This window comes from Schistocerca nitens, chromosome 11 (assembly GCF_023898315.1).
Source record: "Schistocerca nitens isolate TAMUIC-IGC-003100 chromosome 11, iqSchNite1.1, whole genome shotgun sequence".
In the NCBI taxonomy this organism is placed as follows: Eukaryota; Metazoa; Arthropoda; class Insecta; order Orthoptera; family Acrididae; genus Schistocerca; species Schistocerca nitens.
Window position 1 is genome coordinate 148,592,297 of NC_064624.1, and position 23,752 is coordinate 148,616,048.

Consider the following 23,752-nt stretch of genomic DNA (forward strand, 5'->3'; position numbering starts at 1 on the left):
GCCGGGTGTGTGCGTAGTTTGCAGTGCATTCGCACCATTCCTATCCCTGTCCCCGTCCCGACTTGTCCCGACTTTGCTCGACTGCCGCTCGCTGCCGCTCGGGTCGTGGTCCATATGACAGCGCAAGCACGACAAACGTCTGCGGGACGAGACGAGACGAGACGACTAAGGGACAGATTCGTGATTACAAATCAAGTTTGGAACTCTACACTCCTACACAACAATAGGCGGTGACGTATTTCAGAAATCACCTGCCGATTCGTACCGTTTTGTCGTTTTCAAAGGCTTCCTGGCAAACTTGGTTAGCACATTCTCCCTCAAACTGAGTTAATTACTGCATTTTCGTACCATTGCAGTAGTATAAAAGGCTTAAGGAAGCATCTTTGTCACAACAGAAAGGTGGTTTGAAAATTGGGCTGGTAGGGGTAGCGACATAAAACAAAAAAAAAAAAAAGGAAGGAAGCCAACAGCACCCGGGTTTCCCAGGCGGTCACCCATCCAAGTACTAACCGGGCCCAATGATGCTTAACTTCGGTGATCGGACGAGAACCGGTGTATTCATCATGGTATGGCCGTTGGCACTCACGTAACGTAGGAGCACGGCAGAATTCGCGTTCGGCTTTTCTCCCAACACACAAAATGTTAGTTTTCGGCCGCATTTGACGAAAGCACTTCCTTCCGCAACAGCCAGTTCCTCGAGGACGGCGCGGGGGGCGCGCCCGGCGTCCCAGCAGAGCGACGGCCGAATTAGCGGGCGCACCGCCGCGTGTGTGAGACGCACTGCTGCTCGTTGCACCTCCGCGTGCAGCCTTCGACACTAGCGGAGGACGCATCTTGTCCCTGGTGTCCAGCGGACGGCCTGTGCGGGGTGTGGCAGTGTCGTGCTGGAGGGCGCCACTGGTAGCGATGTGGGCTTCCTCGCCTCGCCTCGCCTCGCCTCACACACCGGGTGTGTGCGTAGTTTGCAGTGCATTCACACCAGTCCTATCCCTGTCCCCGTCCCGACTTGTCCCGACTTTGCTCGACTGCCGCTCGCTGCCGCTCGGGTCGTGGTCCATATGACAGCGCAAGCACGACAAACGTCTGCGGGACGAGACGAGACGAGACGAGACGACTAAGGAATAAATTCGTGATTACAAATCAAATTTCGAACTCTACACTCCTACACAACAATAGGCGGTGACGGATTTCAGAAATCACCTGCCGATTCGTACTGTTTTGTCGTTTTCAAAGTTTTCTTGGCAAACTTGCTTAGCAAATTCTCCCTCAAACTGAGTTAATTACTGCATTTTCGTACCATTGCAGTAGTTTAAAATGCTTAAGGAAGCATCTTTGTCACAACAGAAAGGTGGTTTGAAAATTGGGCTGGTAGGGGTAGCGACATAAAACAAAAAAAAAAAAAAAAAGGAAGGGAGCCAACAGCACCCGGGTTTCCCAGGTGGTCACCCATCCAAGTACTAACCGGGCCCAATGATGCTTAACTTCGGTGATCGGACGAGAACCGGTGTATTCATCATGGTATGGCCGTTGGCACTCACGTAACGTAGGAGCACGGCAGAATTCGCGTTCGGCTTTTCTCCCAACACACAAAATGTTAGTTTTCGGCCGCATTTGACGAAAGCACTTCCTTCCGCAACAGCCAGTTCCTCGAGGACGGCGCGGGGGGCGCGCCCGGCGTCCCAGCAGAGCGACGGCCGAATTAGCGGGCGCACCGCCGCGTGTGTGAGACGCACTGCTGCTCGTTGCACCTCCTGTCATTCGCAGGGCGCGTGCAGCCTTCGACACTAGCGGAGGGCGCATCTTGTCCCTGGTGTCCAGCGGAGGGCCTGTGCGGGGTGTGGCAGTGTCGTGCTGGAGGGCGCCACTGGTAGCGATGTGGGCTTCCTCGCCTCGCCTCGCCTCGCCTCGCCTCGCCTCGCCTCGCCTCGCCTCGCCCCACGCCGGGTGTGTGCGTAGTTTGCAGTGCATTCGCACCATTCCTATCCCTGTCCCCGTCCCGACTTGTCCCGACTTTGCTCGACTGCCGCTCGCTGCCGCTCGGGTCGTGGTCCATATGACAGCGCAAGCACGACAAACGTCTGCGGGACGAGACGAGACGAGACGACTAAGGGACAGATTCGTGATTACAAATCAAGTTTGGAACTCTACACTCCTACACAACAATAGGCGGTGACGTATTTCAGAAATCACCTGCCGATTCGTACCGTTTTGTCGTTTTCAAAGGCTTCCTGGCAAACTTGGTTAGCACATTCTCCCTCAAACTGAGTTAATTACTGCATTTTCGTACCATTGCAGTAGTATAAAAGGCTTAAGGAAGCATCTTTGTCACAACAGAAAGGTGGTTTGAAAATTGGGCTGGTAGGGGTAGCGACATAAAACAAAAAAAAAAAAAAGGAAGGAAGCCAACAGCACCCGGGTTTCCCAGGCGGTCACCCATCCAAGTACTAACCGGGCCCAATGATGCTTAACTTCGGTGATCGGACGAGAACCGGTGTATTCATCATGGTATGGCCGTTGGCACTCACGTAACGTAGGAGCACGGCAGAATTCGCGTTCGGCTTTTCTCCCAACACACAAAATGTTAGTTTTCGGCCGCATTTGACGAAAGCACTTCCTTCCGCAACAGCCAGTTCCTCGAGGACGGCGCGGGGGGCGCGCCCGGCGTCCCAGCAGAGCGACGGCCGAATTAGCGGGCGCACCGCCGCGTGTGTGAGACGCACTGCTGCTCGTTGCACCTCCGCGTGCAGCCTTCGACACTAGCGGAGGACGCATCTTGTCCCTGGTGTCCAGCGGACGGCCTGTGCGGGGTGTGGCAGTGTCGTGCTGGAGGGCGCCACTGGTAGCGATGTGGGCTTCCTCGCCTCGCCTCGCCTCGCCTCGCCTCGCCTCGCCTCACACACCGGGTGTGTGCGTAGTTTGCAGTGCATTCACACCATTCCTATCCCTGTCCCCGTCCCGACTTGTCCCGACTTTGCTCGACTGCCGCTCGCTGCCGCTCGGGTCGTGGTCCATATGACAGCGCAAGCACGACAAACGTCTGCGGGACGAGACGAGACGAGACGACTAAGGGACAGATTCGTGATTACAAATCAAGTTTGGAACTCTACACTCCTACACAACAATAGGCGGTGACGTATTTCAGAAATCACCTGCCGATTCGTACCGTTTTGTCGTTTTCAAAGGCTTCCTGGCAAACTTGGTTAGCACATTCTCCCTCAAACTGAGTTAATTACTGCATTTTCGTACCATTGCAGTAGTATAAAAGGCTTAAGGAAGCATCTTTGTCACAACAGAAAGGTGGTTTGAAAATTGGGCTGGTAGGGGTAGCGACATAAAACAAAAAAAAAAAAAAGGAAGGAAGCCAACAGCACCCGGGTTTCCCAGGCGGTCACCCATCCAAGTACTAACCGGGCCCAATGATGCTTAACTTCGGTGATCGGACGAGAACCGGTGTATTCATCATGGTATGGCCGTTGGCACTCACGTAACGTAGGAGCACGGCAGAATTCGCGTTCGGCTTTTCTCCCAACACACAAAATGTTAGTTTTCGGCCGCATTTGACGAAAGCACTTCCTTCCGCAACAGCCAGTTCCTCGAGGACGGCGCGGGGGGCGCGCCCGGCGTCCCAGCAGAGCGACGGCCGAATTAGCGGGCGCACCGCCGCGTGTGTGAGACGCACTGCTGCTCGTTGCACCTCCGCGTGCAGCCTTCGACACTAGCGGAGGACGCATCTTGTCCCTGGTGTCCAGCGGACGGCCTGTGCGGGGTGTGGCAGTGTCGTGCTGGAGGGCGCCACTGGTAGCGATGTGGGCTTCCTCGCCTCGCCTCGCCTCGCCTCACACACCGGGTGTGTGCGTAGTTTGCAGTGCATTCACACCAGTCCTATCCCTGTCCCCGTCCCGACTTGTCCCGACTTTGCTCGACTGCCGCTCGCTGCCGCTCGGGTCGTGGTCCATATGACAGCGCAAGCACGACAAACGTCTGCGGGACGAGACGAGACGAGACGAGACGACTAAGGAATAAATTCGTGATTACAAATCAAATTTCGAACTCTACACTCCTACACAACAATAGGCGTTGACGGATTTCAGAAATCACCTGCCGATTCGTACTGTTTTGTCGTTTTCAAAGTTTTCTTGGCAAACTTGCTTAGCAAATTCTCCCTCAAACTGAGTTAATTACTGCATTTTCGTACCATTGCAGTAGTTTAAAATGCTTAAGGAAGCATCTTTGTCACAACAGAAAGGTGGTTTGAAAATTGGGCTGGTAGGGGTAGCGACATAAAACAAAAAAAAAAAAAAAAAGGAAGGGAGCCAACAGCACCCGGGTTTCCCAGGTGGTCACCCATCCAAGTACTAACCGGGCCCAATGATGCTTAACTTCGGTGATCGGACGAGAACCGGTGTATTCATCATGGTATGGCCGTTGGCACTCACGTAACGTAGGAGCACGGCAGAATTCGCGTTCGGCTTTTCTCCCAACACACAAAATGTTAGTTTTCGGCCGCATTTGACGAAAGCACTTCCTTCCGCAACAGCCAGTTCCTCGAGGACGGCGCGGGGGGCGCGCCCGGCGTCCCAGCAGAGCGACGGCCGAATTAGCGGGCGCACCGCCGCGTGTGTGAGACGCACTGCTGCTCGTTGCACCTCCTGTCATTCGCAGGGCGCGTGCAGCCTTCGACACTAGCGGAGGGCGCATCTTGTCCCTGGTGTCCAGCGGAGGGCCTGTGCGGGGTGTGGCAGTGTCGTGCTGGAGGGCGCCACTGGTAGCGATGTGGGCTTCCTCGCCTCGCCTCGCCTCGCCTCGCCTCGCCTCGCCTCGCCTCGCCTCGCCCCACGCCGGGTGTGTGCGTAGTTTGCAGTGCATTCGCACCATTCCTATCCCTGTCCCCGTCCCGACTTGTCCCGACTTTGCTCGACTGCCGCTCGCTGCCGCTCGGGTCGTGGTCCATATGACAGCGCAAGCACGACAAACGTCTGCGGGACGAGACGAGACGAGACGACTAAGGGACAGATTCGTGATTACAAATCAAGTTTGGAACTCTACACTCCTACACAACAATAGGCGGTGACGTATTTCAGAAATCACCTGCCGATTCGTACCGTTTTGTCGTTTTCAAAGGCTTCCTGGCAAACTTGGTTAGCACATTCTCCCTCAAACTGAGTTAATTACTGCATTTTCGTACCATTGCAGTAGTATAAAAGGCTTAAGGAAGCATCTTTGTCACAACAGAAAGGTGGTTTGAAAATTGGGCTGGTAGGGGTAGCGACATAAAACAAAAAAAAAAAAAAGGAAGGAAGCCAACAGCACCCGGGTTTCCCAGGCGGTCACCCATCCAAGTACTAACCGGGCCCAATGATGCTTAACTTCGGTGATCGGACGAGAACCGGTGTATTCATCATGGTATGGCCGTTGGCACTCACGTAACGTAGGAGCACGGCAGAATTCGCGTTCGGCTTTTCTCCCAACACACAAAATGTTAGTTTTCGGCCGCATTTGACGAAAGCACTTCCTTCCGCAACAGCCAGTTCCTCGAGGACGGCGCGGGGGGCGCGCCCGGCGTCCCAGCAGAGCGACGGCCGAATTAGCGGGCGCACCGCCGCGTGTGTGAGACGCACTGCTGCTCGTTGCACCTCCGCGTGCAGCCTTCGACACTAGCGGAGGACGCATCTTGTCCCTGGTGTCCAGCGGACGGCCTGTGCGGGGTGTGGCAGTGTCGTGCTGGAGGGCGCCACTGGTAGCGATGTGGGCTTCCTCGCCTCGCCTCGCCTCGCCTCGCCTCGCCTCGCCTCACACACCGGGTGTGTGCGTAGTTTGCAGTGCATTCACACCATTCCTATCCCTGTCCCCGTCCCGACTTGTCCCGACTTTGCTCGACTGCCGCTCGCTGCCGCTCGGGTCGTGGTCCATATGACAGCGCAAGCACGACAAACGTCTGCGGGACGAGACGAGACGAGACGACTAAGGGACAGATTCGTGATTACAAATCAAGTTTGGAACTCTACACTCCTACACAACAATAGGCGGTGACGTATTTCAGAAATCACCTGCCGATTCGTACCGTTTTGTCGTTTTCAAAGGCTTCCTGGCAAACTTGGTTAGCACATTCTCCCTCAAACTGAGTTAATTACTGCATTTTCGTACCATTGCAGTAGTATAAAAGGCTTAAGGAAGCATCTTTGTCACAACAGAAAGGTGGTTTGAAAATTGGGCTGGTAGGGGTAGCGACATAAAACAAAAAAAAAAAAAAGGAAGGAAGCCAACAGCACCCGGGTTTCCCAGGCGGTCACCCATCCAAGTACTAACCGGGCCCAATGATGCTTAACTTCGGTGATCGGACGAGAACCGGTGTATTCATCATGGTATGGCCGTTGGCACTCACGTAACGTAGGAGCACGGCAGAATTCGCGTTCGGCTTTTCTCCCAACACACAAAATGTTAGTTTTCGGCCGCATTTGACGAAAGCACTTCCTTCCGCAACAGCCAGTTCCTCGAGGACGGCGCGGGGGGCGCGCCCGGCGTCCCAGCAGAGCGACGGCCGAATTAGCGGGCGCACCGCCGCGTGTGTGAGACGCACTGCTGCTCGTTGCACCTCCGCGTGCAGCCTTCGACACTAGCGGAGGACGCATCTTGTCCCTGGTGTCCAGCGGACGGCCTGTGCGGGGTGTGGCAGTGTCGTGCTGGAGGGCGCCACTGGTAGCGATGTGGGCTTCCTCGCCTCGCCTCGCCTCGCCTCACACACCGGGTGTGTGCGTAGTTTGCAGTGCATTCACACCAGTCCTATCCCTGTCCCCGTCCCGACTTGTCCCGACTTTGCTCGACTGCCGCTCGCTGCCGCTCGGGTCGTGGTCCATATGACAGCGCAAGCACGACAAACGTCTGCGGGACGAGACGAGACGAGACGAGACGACTAAGGAATAAATTCGTGATTACAAATCAAATTTCGAACTCTACACTCCTACACAACAATAGGCGTTGACGGATTTCAGAAATCACCTGCCGATTCGTACTGTTTTGTCGTTTTCAAAGTTTTCTTGGCAAACTTGCTTAGCAAATTCTCCCTCAAACTGAGTTAATTACTGCATTTTCGTACCATTGCAGTAGTTTAAAATGCTTAAGGAAGCATCTTTGTCACAACAGAAAGGTGGTTTGAAAATTGGGCTGGTAGGGGTAGCGACATAAAACAAAAAAAAAAAAAAAAAGGAAGGGAGCCAACAGCACCCGGGTTTCCCAGGTGGTCACCCATCCAAGTACTAACCGGGCCCAATGATGCTTAACTTCGGTGATCGGACGAGAACCGGTGTATTCATCATGGTATGGCCGTTGGCACTCACGTAACGTAGGAGCACGGCAGAATTCGCGTTCGGCTTTTCTCCCAACACACAAAATGTTAGTTTTCGGCCGCATTTGACGAAAGCACTTCCTTCCGCAACAGCCAGTTCCTCGAGGACGGCGCGGGGGGCGCGCCCGGCGTCCCAGCAGAGCGACGGCCGAATTAGCGGGCGCACCGCCGCGTGTGTGAGACGCACTGCTGCTCGTTGCACCTCCTGTCATTCGCAGGGCGCGTGCAGCCTTCGACACTAGCGGAGGGCGCATCTTGTCCCTGGTGTCCAGCGGAGGGCCTGTGCGGGGTGTGGCAGTGTCGTGCTGGAGGGCGCCACTGGTAGCGATGTGGGCTTCCTCGCCTCGCCTCGCCTCGCCTCGCCTCGCCTCGCCTCGCCTCGCCTCGCCCCACGCCGGGTGTGTGCGTAGTTTGCAGTGCATTCGCACCATTCCTATCCCTGTCCCCGTCCCGACTTGTCCCGACTTTGCTCGACTGCCGCTCGCTGCCGCTCGGGTCGTGGTCCATATGACAGCGCAAGCACGACAAACGTCTGCGGGACGAGACGAGACGAGACGACTAAGGGACAGATTCGTGATTACAAATCAAGTTTGGAACTCTACACTCCTACACAACAATAGGCGGTGACGTATTTCAGAAATCACCTGCCGATTCGTACCGTTTTGTCGTTTTCAAAGGCTTCCTGGCAAACTTGGTTAGCACATTCTCCCTCAAACTGAGTTAATTACTGCATTTTCGTACCATTGCAGTAGTATAAAAGGCTTAAGGAAGCATCTTTGTCACAACAGAAAGGTGGTTTGAAAATTGGGCTGGTAGGGGTAGCGACATAAAACAAAAAAAAAAAAAAGGAAGGAAGCCAACAGCACCCGGGTTTCCCAGGCGGTCACCCATCCAAGTACTAACCGGGCCCAATGATGCTTAACTTCGGTGATCGGACGAGAACCGGTGTATTCATCATGGTATGGCCGTTGGCACTCACGTAACGTAGGAGCACGGCAGAATTCGCGTTCGGCTTTTCTCCCAACACACAAAATGTTAGTTTTCGGCCGCATTTGACGAAAGCACTTCCTTCCGCAACAGCCAGTTCCTCGAGGACGGCGCGGGGGGCGCGCCCGGCGTCCCAGCAGAGCGACGGCCGAATTAGCGGGCGCACCGCCGCGTGTGTGAGACGCACTGCTGCTCGTTGCACCTCCGCGTGCAGCCTTCGACACTAGCGGAGGACGCATCTTGTCCCTGGTGTCCAGCGGACGGCCTGTGCGGGGTGTGGCAGTGTCGTGCTGGAGGGCGCCACTGGTAGCGATGTGGGCTTCCTCGCCTCGCCTCGCCTCGCCTCACACACCGGGTGTGTGCGTAGTTTGCAGTGCATTCACACCAGTCCTATCCCTGTCCCCGTCCCGACTTGTCCCGACTTTGCTCGACTGCCGCTCGCTGCCGCTCGGGTCGTGGTCCATATGACAGCGCAAGCACGACAAACGTCTGCGGGACGAGACGAGACGAGACGAGACGACTAAGGAATAAATTCGTGATTACAAATCAAATTTCGAACTCTACACTCCTACACAACAATAGGCGGTGACGGATTTCAGAAATCACCTGCCGATTCGTACTGTTTTGTCGTTTTCAAAGTTTTCTTGGCAAACTTGCTTAGCAAATTCTCCCTCAAACTGAGTTAATTACTGCATTTTCGTACCATTGCAGTAGTTTAAAATGCTTAAGGAAGCATCTTTGTCACAACAGAAAGGTGGTTTGAAAATTGGGCTGGTAGGGGTAGCGACATAAAACAAAAAAAAAAAAAAAAAGGAAGGGAGCCAACAGCACCCGGGTTTCCCAGGTGGTCACCCATCCAAGTACTAACCGGGCCCAATGATGCTTAACTTCGGTGATCGGACGAGAACCGGTGTATTCATCATGGTATGGCCGTTGGCACTCACGTAACGTAGGAGCACGGCAGAATTCGCGTTCGGCTTTTCTCCCAACACACAAAATGTTAGTTTTCGGCCGCATTTGACGAAAGCACTTCCTTCCGCAACAGCCAGTTCCTCGAGGACGGCGCGGGGGGCGCGCCCGGCGTCCCAGCAGAGCGACGGCCGAATTAGCGGGCGCACCGCCGCGTGTGTGAGACGCACTGCTGCTCGTTGCACCTCCGCGTGCAGCCTTCGACACTAGCGGAGGACGCATCTTGTCCCTGGTGTCCAGCGGACGGCCTGTGCGGGGTGTGGCAGTGTCGTGCTGGAGGGCGCCACTGGTAGCGATGTGGGCTTCCTCGCCTCGCCTCGCCTCGCCTCGCCTCGCCTCGCCTCACACACCGGGTGTGTGCGTAGTTTGCAGTGCATTCACACCATTCCTATCCCTGTCCCCGTCCCGACTTGTCCCGACTTTGCTCGACTGCCGCTCGCTGCCGCTCGGGTCGTGGTCCATATGACAGCGCAAGCACGACAAACGTCTGCGGGACGAGACGAGACGAGACGACTAAGGGACAGATTCGTGATTACAAATCAAGTTTGGAACTCTACACTCCTACACAACAATAGGCGGTGACGTATTTCAGAAATCACCTGCCGATTCGTACCGTTTTGTCGTTTTCAAAGGCTTCCTGGCAAACTTGGTTAGCACATTCTCCCTCAAACTGAGTTAATTACTGCATTTTCGTACCATTGCAGTAGTATAAAAGGCTTAAGGAAGCATCTTTGTCACAACAGAAAGGTGGTTTGAAAATTGGGCTGGTAGGGGTAGCGACATAAAACAAAAAAAAAAAAAGGAAGGAAGCCAACAGCACCCGGGTTTCCCAGGCGGTCACCCATCCAAGTACTAACCGGGCCCAATGATGCTTAACTTCGGTGATCGGACGAGAACCGGTGTATTCATCATGGTATGGCCGTTGGCACTCACGTAACGTAGGAGCACGGCAGAATTCGCGTTCGGCTTTTCTCCCAACACACAAAATGTTAGTTTTCGGCCGCATTTGACGAAAGCACTTCCTTCCGCAACAGCCAGTTCCTCGAGGACGGCGCGGGGGGCGCGCCCGGCGTCCCAGCAGAGCGACGGCCGAATTAGCGGGCGCACCGCCGCGTGTGTGAGACGCACTGCTGCTCGTTGCACCTCCGCGTGCAGCCTTCGACACTAGCGGAGGACGCATCTTGTCCCTGGTGTCCAGCGGACGGCCTGTGCGGGGTGTGGCAGTGTCGTGCTGGAGGGCGCCACTGGTAGCGATGTGGGCTTCCTCGCCTCGCCTCGCCTCGCCTCGCCTCGCCTCGCCTCACACACCGGGTGTGTGCGTAGTTTGCAGTGCATTCACACCATTCCTATCCCTGTCCCCGTCCCGACTTGTCCCGACTTTGCTCGACTGCCGCTCGCTGCCGCTCGGGTCGTGGTCCATATGACAGCGCAAGCACGACAAACGTCTGCGGGACGAGACGAGACGAGACGACTAAGGGACAGATTCGTGATTACAAATCAAGTTTGGAACTCTACACTCCTACACAACAATAGGCGGTGACGTATTTCAGAAATCACCTGCCGATTCGTACCGTTTTGTCGTTTTCAAAGGCTTCCTGGCAAACTTGGTTAGCACATTCTCCCTCAAACTGAGTTAATTACTGCATTTTCGTACCATTGCAGTAGTATAAAAGGCTTAAGGAAGCATCTTTGTCACAACAGAAAGGTGGTTTGAAAATTGGGCTGGTAGGGGTAGCGACATAAAACAAAAAAAAAAAAAAGGAAGGAAGCCAACAGCACCCGGGTTTCCCAGGCGGTCACCCATCCAAGTACTAACCGGGCCCAATGATGCTTAACTTCGGTGATCGGACGAGAACCGGTGTATTCATCATGGTATGGCCGTTGGCACTCACGTAACGTAGGAGCACGGCAGAATTCGCGTTCGGCTTTTCTCCCAACACACAAAATGTTAGTTTTCGGCCGCATTTGACGAAAGCACTTCCTTCCGCAACAGCCAGTTCCTCGAGGACGGCGCGGGGGGCGCGCCCGGCGTCCCAGCAGAGCGACGGCCGAATTAGCGGGCGCACCGCCGCGTGTGTGAGACGCACTGCTGCTCGTTGCACCTCCGCGTGCAGCCTTCGACACTAGCGGAGGACGCATCTTGTCCCTGGTGTCCAGCGGACGGCCTGTGCGGGGTGTGGCAGTGTCGTGCTGGAGGGCGCCACTGGTAGCGATGTGGGCTTCCTCGCCTCGCCTCGCCTCGCCTCGCCTCGCCTCGCCTCACACACCGGGTGTGTGCGTAGTTTGCAGTGCATTCACACCATTCCTATCCCTGTCCCCGTCCCGACTTGTCCCGACTTTGCTCGACTGCCGCTCGCTGCCGCTCGGGTCGTGGTCCATATGACAGCGCAAGCACGACAAACGTCTGCGGGACGAGACGAGACGAGACGACTAAGGGACAGATTCGTGATTACAAATCAAGTTTGGAACTCTACACTCCTACACAACAATAGGCGGTGACGTATTTCAGAAATCACCTGCCGATTCGTACCGTTTTGTCGTTTTCAAAGGCTTCCTGGCAAACTTGGTTAGCACATTCTCCCTCAAACTGAGTTAATTACTGCATTTTCGTACCATTGCAGTAGTATAAAAGGCTTAAGGAAGCATCTTTGTCACAACAGAAAGGTGGTTTGAAAATTGGGCTGGTAGGGGTAGCGACATAAAACAAAAAAAAAAAAAAAGGAAGGAAGCCAACAGCACCCGGGTTTCCCAGGCGGTCACCCATCCAAGTACTAACCGGGCCCAATGATGCTTAACTTCGGTGATCGGACGAGAACCGGTGTATTCATCATGGTATGGCCGTTGGCACTCACGTAACGTAGGAGCACGGCAGAATTCGCGTTCGGCTTTTCTCCCAACACACAAAATGTTAGTTTTCGGCCGCATTTGACGAAAGCACTTCCTTCCGCAACAGCCAGTTCCTCGAGGACGGCGCGGGGGGCGCGCCCGGCGTCCCAGCAGAGCGACGGCCGAATTAGCGGGCGCACCGCCGCGTGTGTGAGACGCACTGCTGCTCGTTGCACCTCCGCGTGCAGCCTTCGACACTAGCGGAGGACGCATCTTGTCCCTGGTGTCCAGCGGACGGCCTGTGCGGGGTGTGGCAGTGTCGTGCTGGAGGGCGCCACTGGTAGCGATGTGGGCTTCCTCGCCTCGCCTCGCCTCGCCTCACACACCGGGTGTGTGCGTAGTTTGCAGTGCATTCACACCAGTCCTATCCCTGTCCCCGTCCCGACTTGTCCCGACTTTGCTCGACTGCCGCTCGCTGCCGCTCGGGTCGTGGTCCATATGACAGCGCAAGCACGACAAACGTCTGCGGGACGAGACGAGACGAGACGAGACGACTAAGGAATAAATTCGTGATTACAAATCAAATTTCGAACTCTACACTCCTACACAACAATAGGCGGTGACGGATTTCAGAAATCACCTGCCGATTCGTACCGTTTTGTCGTTTTCAAAGGCTTCCTGGCAAACTTGGTTAGCACATTCTCCCTCAAACTGAGTTAATTACTGCATTTTCGTACCATTGCAGTAGTATAAAAGGCTTAAGGAAGCATCTTTGTCACAACAGAAAGGTGGTTTGAAAATTGGGCTGGTAGGGGTAGCGACATAAAACAAAAAAAAAAAAAAAGGAAGGAAGCCAACAGCACCCGGGTTTCCCAGGCGGTCACCCATCCAAGTACTAACCGGGCCCAATGATGCTTAACTTCGGTGATCGGACGAGAACCGGTGTATTCATCATGGTATGGCCGTTGGCACTCACGTAACGTAGGAGCACGGCAGAATTCGCGTTCGGCTTTTCTCCCAACACACAAAATGTTAGTTTTCGGCCGCATTTGACGAAAGCACTTCCTTCCGCAACAGCCAGTTCCTCGAGGACGGCGCGGGGGGCGCGCCCGGCGTCCCAGCAGAGCGACGGCCGAATTAGCGGGCGCACCGCCGCGTGTGTGAGACGCACTGCTGCTCGTTGCACCTCCGCGTGCAGCCTTCGACACTAGCGGAGGACGCATCTTGTCCCTGGTGTCCAGCGGACGGCCTGTGCGGGGTGTGGCAGTGTCGTGCTGGAGGGCGCCACTGGTAGCGATGTGGGCTTCCTCGCCTCGCCTCGCCTCGCCTCGCCTCGCCTCGCCTCGCCTCACACACCGGGTGTGTGCGTAGTTTGCAGTGCATTCACACCATTCCTATCCCTGTCCCCGTCCCGACTTGTCCCGACTTTGCTCGACTGCCGCTCGCTGCCGCTCGGGTCGTGGTCCATATGACAGCGCAAGCACGACAAACGTCTGCGGGACGAGACGAGACGAGACGACTAAGGGACAGATTCGTGATTACAAATCAAGTTTGGAACTCTACACTCCTACACAACAATAGGCGGTGACGTATTTCAGAAATCACCTGCCGATTCGTACCGTTTTGTCGTTTTCAAAGGCTTCCTGGCAAACTTGGTTAGCACATTCTCCCTCAAACTGAGTTAATTACTGCATTTTCGTACCATTGCAGTAGTATAAAAGGCTTAAGGAAGCATCTTTGTCACAACAGAAAGGTGGTTTGAAAATTGGGCTGGTAGGGGTAGCGACATAAAACAAAAAAAAAAAAAAGGAAGGAAGCCAACAGCACCCGGGTTTCCCAGGCGGTCACCCATCCAAGTACTAACCGGGCCCAATGATGCTTAACTTCGGTGATCGGACGAGAACCGGTGTATTCATCATGGTATGGCCGTTGGCACTCACGTAACGTAGGAGCACGGCAGAATTCGCGTTCGGCTTTTCTCCCAACACACAAAATGTTAGTTTTCGGCCGCATTTGACGAAAGCACTTCCTTCCGCAACAGCCAGTTCCTCGAGGACGGCGCGGGGGGCGCGCCCGGCGTCCCAGCAGAGCGACGGCCGAATTAGCGGGCGCACCGCCGCGTGTGTGAGACGCACTGCTGCTCGTTGCACCTCCGCGTGCAGCCTTCGACACTAGCGGAGGACGCATCTTGTCCCTGGTGTCCAGCGGACGGCCTGTGCGGGGTGTGGCAGTGTCGTGCTGGAGGGCGCCACTGGTAGCGATGTGGGCTTCCTCGCCTCGCCTCGCCTCGCCTCACACACCGGGTGTGTGCGTAGTTTGCAGTGCATTCACACCAGTCCTATCCCTGTCCCCGTCCCGACTTGTCCCGACTTTGCTCGACTGCCGCTCGCTGCCGCTCGGGTCGTGGTCCATATGACAGCGCAAGCACGACAAACGTCTGCGGGACGAGACGAGACGAGACGAGACGACTAAGGAATAAATTCGTGATTACAAATCAAATTTCGAACTCTACACTCCTACACAACAATAGGCGGTGACGGATTTCAGAAATCACCTGCCGATTCGTACTGTTTTGTCGTTTTCAAAGTTTTCTTGGCAAACTTGCTTAGCAAATTCTCCCTCAAACTGAGTTAATTACTGCATTTTCGTACCATTGCAGTAGTTTAAAATGCTTAAGGAAGCATCTTTGTCACAACAGAAAGGTGGTTTGAAAATTGGGCTGGTAGGGGTAGCGACATAAAACAAAAAAAAAAAAAAAAAGGAAGGGAGCCAACAGCACCCGGGTTTCCCAGGTGGTCACCCATCCAAGTACTAACCGGGCCCAATGATGCTTAACTTCGGTGATCGGACGAGAACCGGTGTATTCATCATGGTATGGCCGTTGGCACTCACGTAACGTAGGAGCACGGCAGAATTCGCGTTCGGCTTTTCTCCCAACACACAAAATGTTAGTTTTCGGCCGCATTTGACGAAAGCACTTCCTTCCGCAACAGCCAGTTCCTCGAGGACGGCGCGGGGGGCGCGCCCGGCGTCCCAGCAGAGCGACGGCCGAATTAGCGGGCGCACCGCCGCGTGTGTGAGACGCACTGCTGCTCGTTGCACCTCCGCGTGCAGCCTTCGACACTAGCGGAGGACGCATCTTGTCCCTGGTGTCCAGCGGACGGCCTGTGCGGGGTGTGGCAGTGTCGTGCTGGAGGGCGCCACTGGTAGCGATGTGGGCTTCCTCGCCTCGCCTCGCCTCGCCTCGCCTCGCCTCGCCTCACACACCGGGTGTGTGCGTAGTTTGCAGTGCATTCACACCATTCCTATCCCTGTCCCCGTCCCGACTTGTCCCGACTTTGCTCGACTGCCGCTCGCTGCCGCTCGGGTCGTGGTCCATATGACAGCGCAAGCACGACAAACGTCTGCGGGACGAGACGAGACGAGACGACTAAGGGACAGATTCGTGATTACAAATCAAGTTTGGAACTCTACACTCCTACACAACAATAGGCGGTGACGTATTTCAGAAATCACCTGCCGATTCGTACCGTTTTGTCGTTTTCAAAGGCTTCCTGGCAAACTTGGTTAGCACATTCTCCCTCAAACTGAGTTAATTACTGCATTTTCGTACCATTGCAGTAGTATAAAAGGCTTAAGGAAGCATCTTTGTCACAACAGAAAGGTGGTTTGAAAATTGGGCTGGTAGGGGTAGCGACATAAAACAAAAAAAAAAAAAAAGGAAGGAAGCCAACAGCACCCGGGTTTCCCAGGCGGTCACCCATCCAAGTACTAACCGGGCCCAATGATGCTTAACTTCGGTGATCGGACGAGAACCGGTGTATTCATCATGGTATGGCCGTTGGCACTCACGTAACGTAGGAGCACGGCAGAATTCGCGTTCGGCTTTTCTCCCAACACACAAAATGTTAGTTTTCGGCCGCATTTGACGAAAGCACTTCCTTCCGCAACAGCCAGTTCCTCGAGGACGGCGCGGGGGGCGCGCCCGGCGTCCCAGCAGAGCGACGGCCGAATTAGCGGGCGCACCGCCGCGTGTGTGAGACGCACTGCTGCTCGTTGCACCTCCGCGTGCAGCCTTCGACACTAGCGGAGGACGCATCTTGTCCCTGGTGTCCAGCGGACGGCCTGTGCGGGGTGTGGCAGTGTCGTGCTGGAGGGCGCCACTGGTAGCGATGTGGGCTTCCTCGCCTCGCCTCGCCTCGCCTCACACACCGGGTGTGTGCGTAGTTTGCAGTGCATTCACACCAGTCCTATCCCTGTCCCCGTCCCGACTTGTCCCGACTTTGCTCGACTGCCGCTCGCTGCCGCTCGGGTCGTGGTCCATATGACAGCGCAAGCACGACAAACGTCTGCGGGACGAGACGAGACGAGACGAGACGACTAAGGAATAAATTCGTGATTACAAATCAAATTTCGAACTCTACACTCCTACACAACAATAGGCGGTGACGGATTTCAGAAATCACCTGCCGATTCGTACTGTTTTGTCGTTTTCAAAGTTTTCTTGGCAAACTTGCTTAGCAAATTCTCCCTCAAACTGAGTTAATTACTGCATTTTCGTACCATTGCAGTAGTTTAAAATGCTTAAGGAAGCATCTTTGTCACAACAGAAAGGTGGTTTGAAAATTGGGCTGGTAGGGGTAGCGACATAAAACAAAAAAAAAAAAAAAAAGGAAGGGAGCCAACAGCACCCGGGTTTCCCAGGTGGTCACCCATCCAAGTACTAACCGGGCCCAATGATGCTTAACTTCGGTGATCGGACGAGAACCGGTGTATTCATCATGGTATGGCCGTTGGCACTCACGTAACGTAGGAGCACGGCAGAATTCGCGTTCGGCTTTTCTCCCAACACACAAAATGTTAGTTTTCGGCCGCATTTGACGAAAGCACTTCCTTCCGCAACAGCCAGTTCCTCGAGGACGGCGCGGGGGGCGCGCCCGGCGTCCCAGCAGAGCGACGGCCGAATTAGCGGGCGCACCGCCGCGTGTGTGAGACGCACTGCTGCTCGTTGCACCTCCGCGTGCAGCCTTCGACACTAGCGGAGGACGCATCTTGTCCCTGGTGTCCAGCGGACGGCCTGTGCGGGGTGTGGCAGTGTCGTGCTGGAGGGCGCCACTGGTAGCGATGTGGGCTTCCTCGCCTCGCCTCGCCTCGCCTCGCCTCGCCTCGCCTCACACACCGGGTGTGTGCGTAGTTTGCAGTGCATTCACACCATTCCTATCCCTGTCCCCGTCCCGACTTGTCCCGACTTTGCTCGACTGCCGCTCGCTGCCGCTCGGGTCGTGGTCCATATGACAGCGCAAGCACGACAAACGTCTGCGGGACGAGACGAGACGAGACGACTAAGGGACAGATTCGTGATTACAAATCAAGTTTGGAACTCTACACTCCTACACAACAATAGGCGGTGACGTATTTCAGAAATCACCTGCCGATTCGTACCGTTTTGTCGTTTTCAAAGGCTTCCTGGCAAACTTGGTTAGCACATTCTCCCTCAAACTGAGTTAATTACTGCATTTTCGTACCATTGCAGTAGTATAAAAGGCTTAAGGAAGCATCTTTGTCACAACAGAAAGGTGGTTTGAAAATTGGGCTGGTAGGGGTAGCGACATAAAACAAAAAAAAAAAAAAAGGAAGGAAGCCAACAGCACCCGGGTTTCCCAGGCGGTCACCCATCCAAGTACTAACCGGGCCCAATGATGCTTAACTTCGGTGATCGGACGAGAACCGGTGTATTCATCATGGTATGGCCGTTGGCACTCACGTAACGTAGGAGCACGGCAGAATTCGCGTTCGGCTTTTCTCCCAACACACAAAATGTTAGTTTTCGGCCGCATTTGACGAAAGCACTTCCTTCCGCAACAGCCAGTTCCTCGAGGACGGCGCGGGGGGCGCGCCCGGCGTCCCAGCAGAGCGACGGCCGAATTAGCGGGCGCACCGCCGCGTGTGTGAGACGCACTGCTGCTCGTTGCACCTCCGCGTGCAGCCTTCGACACTAGCGGAGGACGCATCTTGTCCCTGGTGTCCAGCGGACGGCCTGTGCGGGGTGTGGCAGTGTCGTGCTGGAGGGCGCCACTGGTAGCGATGTGGGCTTCCTCGCCTCGCCTCGCCTCGCCTCACACACCGGGTGTGTGCGTAGTTTGCAGTGCATTCACACCAGTCCTATCCCTGTCCCCGTCCCGACTTGTCCCGACTTTGCTCGACTGCCGCTCGCTGCCGCTCGGGTCGTGGTCCATATGACAGCGCAAGCACGACAAACGTCTGCGGGACGAGACGAGACGAGACGAGACGACTAAGGAATAAATTCGTGATTACAAATCAAATTTCGAACTCTACACTCCTACACAACAATAGGCGGTGACGGATTTCAGAAATCACCTGCCGATTCGTACCGTTTTGTCGTTTTCAAAGGCTTCCTGGCAAACTTGGTTAGCACATTCTCCCTCAAACTGAGTTAATTACTGCATTTTCGTACCATTGCAGTAGTATAAAAGGCTTAAGGAAGCATCTTTGTCACAACAGAAAGGTGGTTTGAAAATTGGGCTGGTAGGGGTAGCGACATAAAACAAAAAAAAAAAAAAAGGAAGGAAGCCAACAGCACCCGGGTTTCCCAGGCGGTCACCCATCCAAGTACTAACCGGGCCCAATGATGCTTAACTTCGGTGATCGGACGAGAACCGGTGTATTCATCATGGTATGGCCGTTGGCACTCACGTAACGTAGGAGCACGGCAGAATTCGCGTTCGGCTTTTCTCCCAACACACAAAATGTTAGTTTTCGGCCGCATTTGACGAAAGCACTTCCTTCCGCAACAGCCAGTTCCTCGAGGACGGCGCGGGGGGCGCGCCCGGCGTCCCAGCAGAGCGACGGCCGAATTAGCGGGCGCACCGCCGCGTGTGTGAGACGCACTGCTGCTCGTTGCACCTCCGCGTGCAGCCTTCGACACTAGCGGAGGACGCATCTTGTCCCTGGTGTCCAGCGGACGGCCTGTGCGGGGTGTGGCAGTGTCGTGCTGGAGGGCGCCACTGGTAGCGATGTGGGCTTCCTCGCCTCGCCTCGCCTCGCCTCACACACCGGGTGTGTGCGTAGTTTGCAGTGCATTCACACCAGTCCTATCCCTGTCCCCGTCCCGACTTGTCCCGACTTTGCTCGACTGCCGCTCGCTGCCGCTCGGGTCGTGGTCCATATGACAGCGCAAGCACGACAAACGTCTGCGGGACGAGACGAGACGAGACGAGACGACTAAGGAATAAATTCGTGATTACAAATCAAATTTCGAACTCTACACTCCTACACAACAATAGGCGGTGACGGATTTCAGAAATCACCTGCCGATTCGTACTGTTTTGTCGTTTTCAAAGTTTTCTTGGCAAACTTGCTTAGCAAATTCTCCCTCAAACTGAGTTAATTACTGCATTTTCGTACCATTGCAGTAGTTTAAAATGCTTAAGGAAGCATCTTTGTCACAACAGAAAGGTGGTTTGAAAATTGGGCTGGTAGGGGTAGCGACATAAAACAAAAAAAAAAAAAAAAAGGAAGGGAGCCAACAGCACCCGGGTTTCCCAGGTGGTCACCCATCCAAGTACTAACCGGGCCCAATGATGCTTAACTTCGGTGATCGGACGAGAACCGGTGTATTCATCATGGTATGGCCGTTGGCACTCACGTAACGTAGGAGCACGGCAGAATTCGCGTTCGGCTTTTCTCCCAACACACAAAATGTTAGTTTTCGGCCGCATTTGACGAAAGCACTTCCTTCCGCAACAGCCAGTTCCTCGAGGACGGCGCGGGGGGCGCGCCCGGCGTCCCAGCAGAGCGACGGCCGAATTAGCGGGCGCACCGCCGCGTGTGTGAGACGCACTGCTGCTCGTTGCACCTCCGCGTGCAGCCTTCGACACTAGCGGAGGACGCATCTTGTCCCTGGTGTCCAGCGGACGGCCTGTGCGGGGTGTGGCAGTGTCGTGCTGGAGGGCGCCACTGGTAGCGATGTGGGCTTCCTCGCCTCGCCTCGCCTCGCCTCGCCTCGCCTCGCCTCACACACCGGGTGTGTGCGTAGTTTGCAGTGCATTCACACCATTCCTATCCCTGTCCCCGTCCCGACTTGTCCCGACTTTGCTCGACTGCCGCTCGCTGCCGCTCGGGTCGTGGTCCATATGACAGCGCAAGCACGACAAACGTCTGCGGGACGAGACGAGACGAGACGACTAAGGGACAGATTCGTGATTACAAATCAAGTTTGGAACTCTACACTCCTACACAACAATAGGCGGTGACGTATTTCAGAAATCACCTGCCGATTCGTACCGTTTTGTCGTTTTCAAAGGCTTCCTGGCAAACTTGGTTAGCACATTCTCCCTCAAACTGAGTTAATTACTGCATTTTCGTACCATTGCAGTAGTATAAAAGGCTTAAGGAAGCATCTTTGTCACAACAGAAAGGTGGTTTGAAAATTGGGCTGGTAGGGGTAGCGACATAAAACAAAAAAAAAAAAAAAGGAAGGAAGCCAACAGCACCCGGGTTTCCCAGGCGGTCACCCATCCAAGTACTAACCGGGCCCAATGATGCTTAACTTCGGTGATCGGACGAGAACCGGTGTATTCATCATGGTATGGCCGTTGGCACTCACGTAACGTAGGAGCACGGCAGAATTCGCGTTCGGCTTTTCTCCCAACACACAAAATGTTAGTTTTCGGCCGCATTTGACGAAAGCACTTCCTTCCGCAACAGCCAGTTCCTCGAGGACGGCGCGGGGGGCGCGCCCGGCGTCCCAGCAGAGCGACGGCCGAATTAGCGGGCGCACCGCCGCGTGTGTGAGACGCACTGCTGCTCGTTGCACCTCCGCGTGCAGCCTTCGACACTAGCGGAGGACGCATCTTGTCCCTGGTGTCCAGCGGACGGCCTGTGCGGGGTGTGGCAGTGTCGTGCTGGAGGGCGCCACTGGTAGCGATGTGGGCTTCCTCGCCTCGCCTCGCCTCGCCTCACACACCGGGTGTGTGCGTAGTTTGCAGTGCATTCACACCAGTCCTATCCCTGTCCCCGTCCCGACTTGTCCCGACTTTGCTCGACTGCCGCTCGCTGCCGCTCGGGTCGTGGTCCATATGACAGCGCAAGCACGACAAACGTCTGCGGGACGAGACGAGACGAGACGAGACGACTAAGGAATAAATTCGTGATTACAAATCAAATTTCGAACTCTACACTCCTACACAACAATAGGCGGTGACGTATTTCAGAAATCACCTGCCGATTCGTACCGTTTTGTCGTTTTCAAAGGCTTCCTGGCAAACTTGGTTAGCACATTCTCCCTCAAACTGAGTTAATTACTGCATTTTCGTACCATTGCAGTAGTATAAAAGGCTTAAGGAAGCATCTTTGTCACAACAGAAAGGTGGTTTGAAAATTGGGCTGGTAGGGGTAGCGACATAAAACAAAAAAAAAAAAAAAGGAAGGAAGCCAACAGCACCCGGGTTTCCCAGGCGGTCACCCATCCAAGTACTAACCGGGCCCAATGATGCTTAACTTCGGTGATCGGACGAGAACCGGTGTATTCATCATGGTATGGCCGTTGGCACTCACGTAACGTAGGAGCACGGCAGAATTCGCGTTCGGCTTTTCTCCCAACACACAAAATGTTAGTTTTCGGCCGCATTTGACGAAAGCACTTCCTTCCGCAACAGCCAGTTCCTCGAGGACGGCGCGGGGGGCGCGCCCGGCGTCCCAGCAGAGCGACGGCCGAATTAGCGGGCGCACCGCCGCGTGTGTGAGACGCACTGCTGCTCGTTGCACCTCCGCGTGCAGCCTTCGACACTAGCGGAGGACGCATCTTGTCCCTGGTGTCCAGCGGACGGCCTGTGCGGGGTGTGGCAGTGTCGTGCTGGAGGGCGCCACTGGTAGCGATGTGGGCTTCCTCGCCTCGCCTCGCCTCGCCTCACACACCGGGTGTGTGCGTAGTTTGCAGTGCATTCACACCAGTCCTATCCCTGTCCCCGTCCCGACTTGTCCCGACTTTGCTCGACTGCCGCTCGCTGCCGCTCGGGTCGTGGTCCATATGACAGCGCAAGCACGACAAACGTCTGCGGGACGAGACGAGACGAGACGAGACGACTAAGGAATAAATTCGTGATTACAAATCAAATTTCGAACTCTACACTCCTACACAACAATAGGCGGTGACGGATTTCAGAAATCACCTGCCGATTCGTACTGTTTTGTCGTTTTCAAAGTTTTCTTGGCAAACTTGCTTAGCAAATTCTCCCTCAAACTGAGTTAATTACTGCATTTTCGTACCATTGCAGTAGTTTAAAATGCTTAAGGAAGCATCTTTGTCACAACAGAAAGGTGGTTTGAAAATTGGGCTGGTAGGGGTAGCGACATAAAACAAAAAAAAAAAAAAAAAGGAAGGGAGCCAACAGCACCCGGGTTTCCCAGGTGGTCACCCATCCAAGTACTAACCGGGCCCAATGATGCTTAACTTCGGTGATCGGACGAGAACCGGTGTATTCATCATGGTATGGCCGTTGGCACTCACGTAACGTAGGAGCACGGCAGAATTCGCGTTCGGCTTTTCTCCCAACACACAAAATGTTAGTTTTCGGCCGCATTTGACGAAAGCACTTCCTTCCGCAACAGCCAGTTCCTCGAGGACGGCGCGGGGGGCGCGCCCGGCGTCCCAGCAGAGCGACGGCCGAATTAGCGGGCGCACCGCCGCGTGTGTGAGACGCACTGCTGCTCGTTGCACCTCCGCGTGCAGCCTTCGACACTAGCGGAGGACGCATCTTGTCCCTGGTGTCCAGCGGACGGCCTGTGCGGGGTGTGGCAGTGTCGTGCTGGAGGGCGCCACTGGTAGCGATGTGGGCTTCCTCGCCTCGCCTCGCCTCGCCTCGCCTCGCCTCGCCTCACACACCGGGTGTGTGCGTAGTTTGCAGTGCATTCACACCATTCCTATCCCTGTCCCCGTCCCGACTTGTCCCGACTTTGCTCGACTGCCGCTCGCTGCCGCTCGGGTCGTGGTCCATATGACAGCGCAAGCACGACAAACGTCTGCGGGACGAGACGAGACGAGACGACTAAGGGACAGATTCGTGATTACAAATCAAGTTTGGAACTCTACACTCCTACACAACAATAGGCGGTGACGTATTTCAGAAATCACCTGCCGATTCGTACCGTTTTGTCGTTTTCAAAGGCTTCCTGGCAAACTTGGTTAGCACATTCTCCCTCAAACTGAGTTAATTACTGCATTTTCGTACCATTGCAGTAGTATAAAAGGCTTAAGGAAGCATCTTTGTCACAACAGAAAGGTGGTTTGAAAATTGGGCTGGTAGGGGTAGCGACATAAAACAAAAAAAAAAAAAAAGGAAGGAAGCCAACAGCACCCGGGTTTCCCAGGCGGTCACCCATCCAAGTACTAACCGGGCCCAATGATGCTTAACTTCGGTGATCGGACGAGAACCGGTGTATTCATCATGGTATGGCCGTTGGCACTCACGTAACGTAGGAGCACGGCAGAATTCGCGTTCGGCTTTTCTCCCAACACACAAAATGTTAGTTTTCGGCCGCATTTGACGAAAGCACTTCCTTCCGCAACAGCCAGTTCCTCGAGGACGGCGCGGGGGGCGCGCCCGGCGT

General features: G+C 54.9%; 25 non-coding genes across 25 annotated transcripts; all 25 read right to left on the reverse strand.

Moving 5' to 3' along the window:
• Window positions 1-461: 461 nt before the first annotated feature.
• LOC126214082 (5S ribosomal RNA) lies at window positions 462-580 on the reverse strand. Its single transcript, XR_007541611.1, has one exon. It is a non-coding gene; the product is annotated as a 5S ribosomal RNA (ribosomal RNA).
• An 833-nt stretch (window positions 581-1,413) lies between these two features.
• On the reverse strand, window positions 1,414-1,532 carry LOC126214446 (5S ribosomal RNA). Its single transcript, XR_007541904.1, has one exon. It is a non-coding gene; the product is annotated as a 5S ribosomal RNA (ribosomal RNA).
• An 868-nt stretch (window positions 1,533-2,400) lies between these two features.
• On the reverse strand, window positions 2,401-2,519 carry LOC126214095 (5S ribosomal RNA). The gene has a single exon (XR_007541612.1). It is a non-coding gene; the product is annotated as a 5S ribosomal RNA (ribosomal RNA).
• Window positions 2,520-3,359: 840 nt separating this feature from the next.
• LOC126214108 (5S ribosomal RNA) lies at window positions 3,360-3,478 on the reverse strand. The gene has a single exon (XR_007541613.1). It is a non-coding gene; the product is annotated as a 5S ribosomal RNA (ribosomal RNA).
• Window positions 3,479-4,311: 833 nt separating this feature from the next.
• On the reverse strand, window positions 4,312-4,430 carry LOC126214568 (5S ribosomal RNA). Its single transcript, XR_007542015.1, has one exon. It is a non-coding gene; the product is annotated as a 5S ribosomal RNA (ribosomal RNA).
• Window positions 4,431-5,298: 868 nt separating this feature from the next.
• LOC126214120 (5S ribosomal RNA) lies at window positions 5,299-5,417 on the reverse strand. Its single transcript, XR_007541614.1, has one exon. It is a non-coding gene; the product is annotated as a 5S ribosomal RNA (ribosomal RNA).
• An 840-nt stretch (window positions 5,418-6,257) lies between these two features.
• Window positions 6,258-6,376, reverse strand: LOC126214126 (5S ribosomal RNA). The gene has a single exon (XR_007541615.1). It is a non-coding gene; the product is annotated as a 5S ribosomal RNA (ribosomal RNA).
• Window positions 6,377-7,209: 833 nt separating this feature from the next.
• LOC126213671 (5S ribosomal RNA) lies at window positions 7,210-7,328 on the reverse strand. Its single transcript, XR_007541330.1, has one exon. It is a non-coding gene; the product is annotated as a 5S ribosomal RNA (ribosomal RNA).
• An 868-nt stretch (window positions 7,329-8,196) lies between these two features.
• Window positions 8,197-8,315, reverse strand: LOC126214127 (5S ribosomal RNA). The gene has a single exon (XR_007541616.1). It is a non-coding gene; the product is annotated as a 5S ribosomal RNA (ribosomal RNA).
• Window positions 8,316-9,148: 833 nt separating this feature from the next.
• LOC126213794 (5S ribosomal RNA) lies at window positions 9,149-9,267 on the reverse strand. The gene has a single exon (XR_007541441.1). It is a non-coding gene; the product is annotated as a 5S ribosomal RNA (ribosomal RNA).
• An 839-nt stretch (window positions 9,268-10,106) lies between these two features.
• On the reverse strand, window positions 10,107-10,225 carry LOC126214129 (5S ribosomal RNA). Its single transcript, XR_007541617.1, has one exon. It is a non-coding gene; the product is annotated as a 5S ribosomal RNA (ribosomal RNA).
• Window positions 10,226-11,065: 840 nt separating this feature from the next.
• On the reverse strand, window positions 11,066-11,184 carry LOC126214131 (5S ribosomal RNA). The gene has a single exon (XR_007541619.1). It is a non-coding gene; the product is annotated as a 5S ribosomal RNA (ribosomal RNA).
• An 841-nt stretch (window positions 11,185-12,025) lies between these two features.
• Window positions 12,026-12,144, reverse strand: LOC126214132 (5S ribosomal RNA). Its single transcript, XR_007541620.1, has one exon. It is a non-coding gene; the product is annotated as a 5S ribosomal RNA (ribosomal RNA).
• Window positions 12,145-12,975: 831 nt separating this feature from the next.
• On the reverse strand, window positions 12,976-13,094 carry LOC126214133 (5S ribosomal RNA). Its single transcript, XR_007541621.1, has one exon. It is a non-coding gene; the product is annotated as a 5S ribosomal RNA (ribosomal RNA).
• An 845-nt stretch (window positions 13,095-13,939) lies between these two features.
• On the reverse strand, window positions 13,940-14,058 carry LOC126214134 (5S ribosomal RNA). The gene has a single exon (XR_007541622.1). It is a non-coding gene; the product is annotated as a 5S ribosomal RNA (ribosomal RNA).
• An 833-nt stretch (window positions 14,059-14,891) lies between these two features.
• LOC126213916 (5S ribosomal RNA) lies at window positions 14,892-15,010 on the reverse strand. The gene has a single exon (XR_007541552.1). It is a non-coding gene; the product is annotated as a 5S ribosomal RNA (ribosomal RNA).
• An 841-nt stretch (window positions 15,011-15,851) lies between these two features.
• Window positions 15,852-15,970, reverse strand: LOC126214135 (5S ribosomal RNA). Its single transcript, XR_007541623.1, has one exon. It is a non-coding gene; the product is annotated as a 5S ribosomal RNA (ribosomal RNA).
• An 833-nt stretch (window positions 15,971-16,803) lies between these two features.
• On the reverse strand, window positions 16,804-16,922 carry LOC126214040 (5S ribosomal RNA). Its single transcript, XR_007541607.1, has one exon. It is a non-coding gene; the product is annotated as a 5S ribosomal RNA (ribosomal RNA).
• An 841-nt stretch (window positions 16,923-17,763) lies between these two features.
• On the reverse strand, window positions 17,764-17,882 carry LOC126214136 (5S ribosomal RNA). Its single transcript, XR_007541624.1, has one exon. It is a non-coding gene; the product is annotated as a 5S ribosomal RNA (ribosomal RNA).
• An 831-nt stretch (window positions 17,883-18,713) lies between these two features.
• On the reverse strand, window positions 18,714-18,832 carry LOC126214137 (5S ribosomal RNA). The gene has a single exon (XR_007541625.1). It is a non-coding gene; the product is annotated as a 5S ribosomal RNA (ribosomal RNA).
• Window positions 18,833-19,665: 833 nt separating this feature from the next.
• LOC126214130 (5S ribosomal RNA) lies at window positions 19,666-19,784 on the reverse strand. Its single transcript, XR_007541618.1, has one exon. It is a non-coding gene; the product is annotated as a 5S ribosomal RNA (ribosomal RNA).
• An 841-nt stretch (window positions 19,785-20,625) lies between these two features.
• LOC126214138 (5S ribosomal RNA) lies at window positions 20,626-20,744 on the reverse strand. The gene has a single exon (XR_007541626.1). It is a non-coding gene; the product is annotated as a 5S ribosomal RNA (ribosomal RNA).
• An 831-nt stretch (window positions 20,745-21,575) lies between these two features.
• Window positions 21,576-21,694, reverse strand: LOC126214140 (5S ribosomal RNA). Its single transcript, XR_007541627.1, has one exon. It is a non-coding gene; the product is annotated as a 5S ribosomal RNA (ribosomal RNA).
• Window positions 21,695-22,527: 833 nt separating this feature from the next.
• On the reverse strand, window positions 22,528-22,646 carry LOC126214142 (5S ribosomal RNA). Its single transcript, XR_007541629.1, has one exon. It is a non-coding gene; the product is annotated as a 5S ribosomal RNA (ribosomal RNA).
• An 841-nt stretch (window positions 22,647-23,487) lies between these two features.
• Window positions 23,488-23,606, reverse strand: LOC126214141 (5S ribosomal RNA). Its single transcript, XR_007541628.1, has one exon. It is a non-coding gene; the product is annotated as a 5S ribosomal RNA (ribosomal RNA).
• Between the last annotated feature and the right edge of the window lie 146 nt (window positions 23,607-23,752).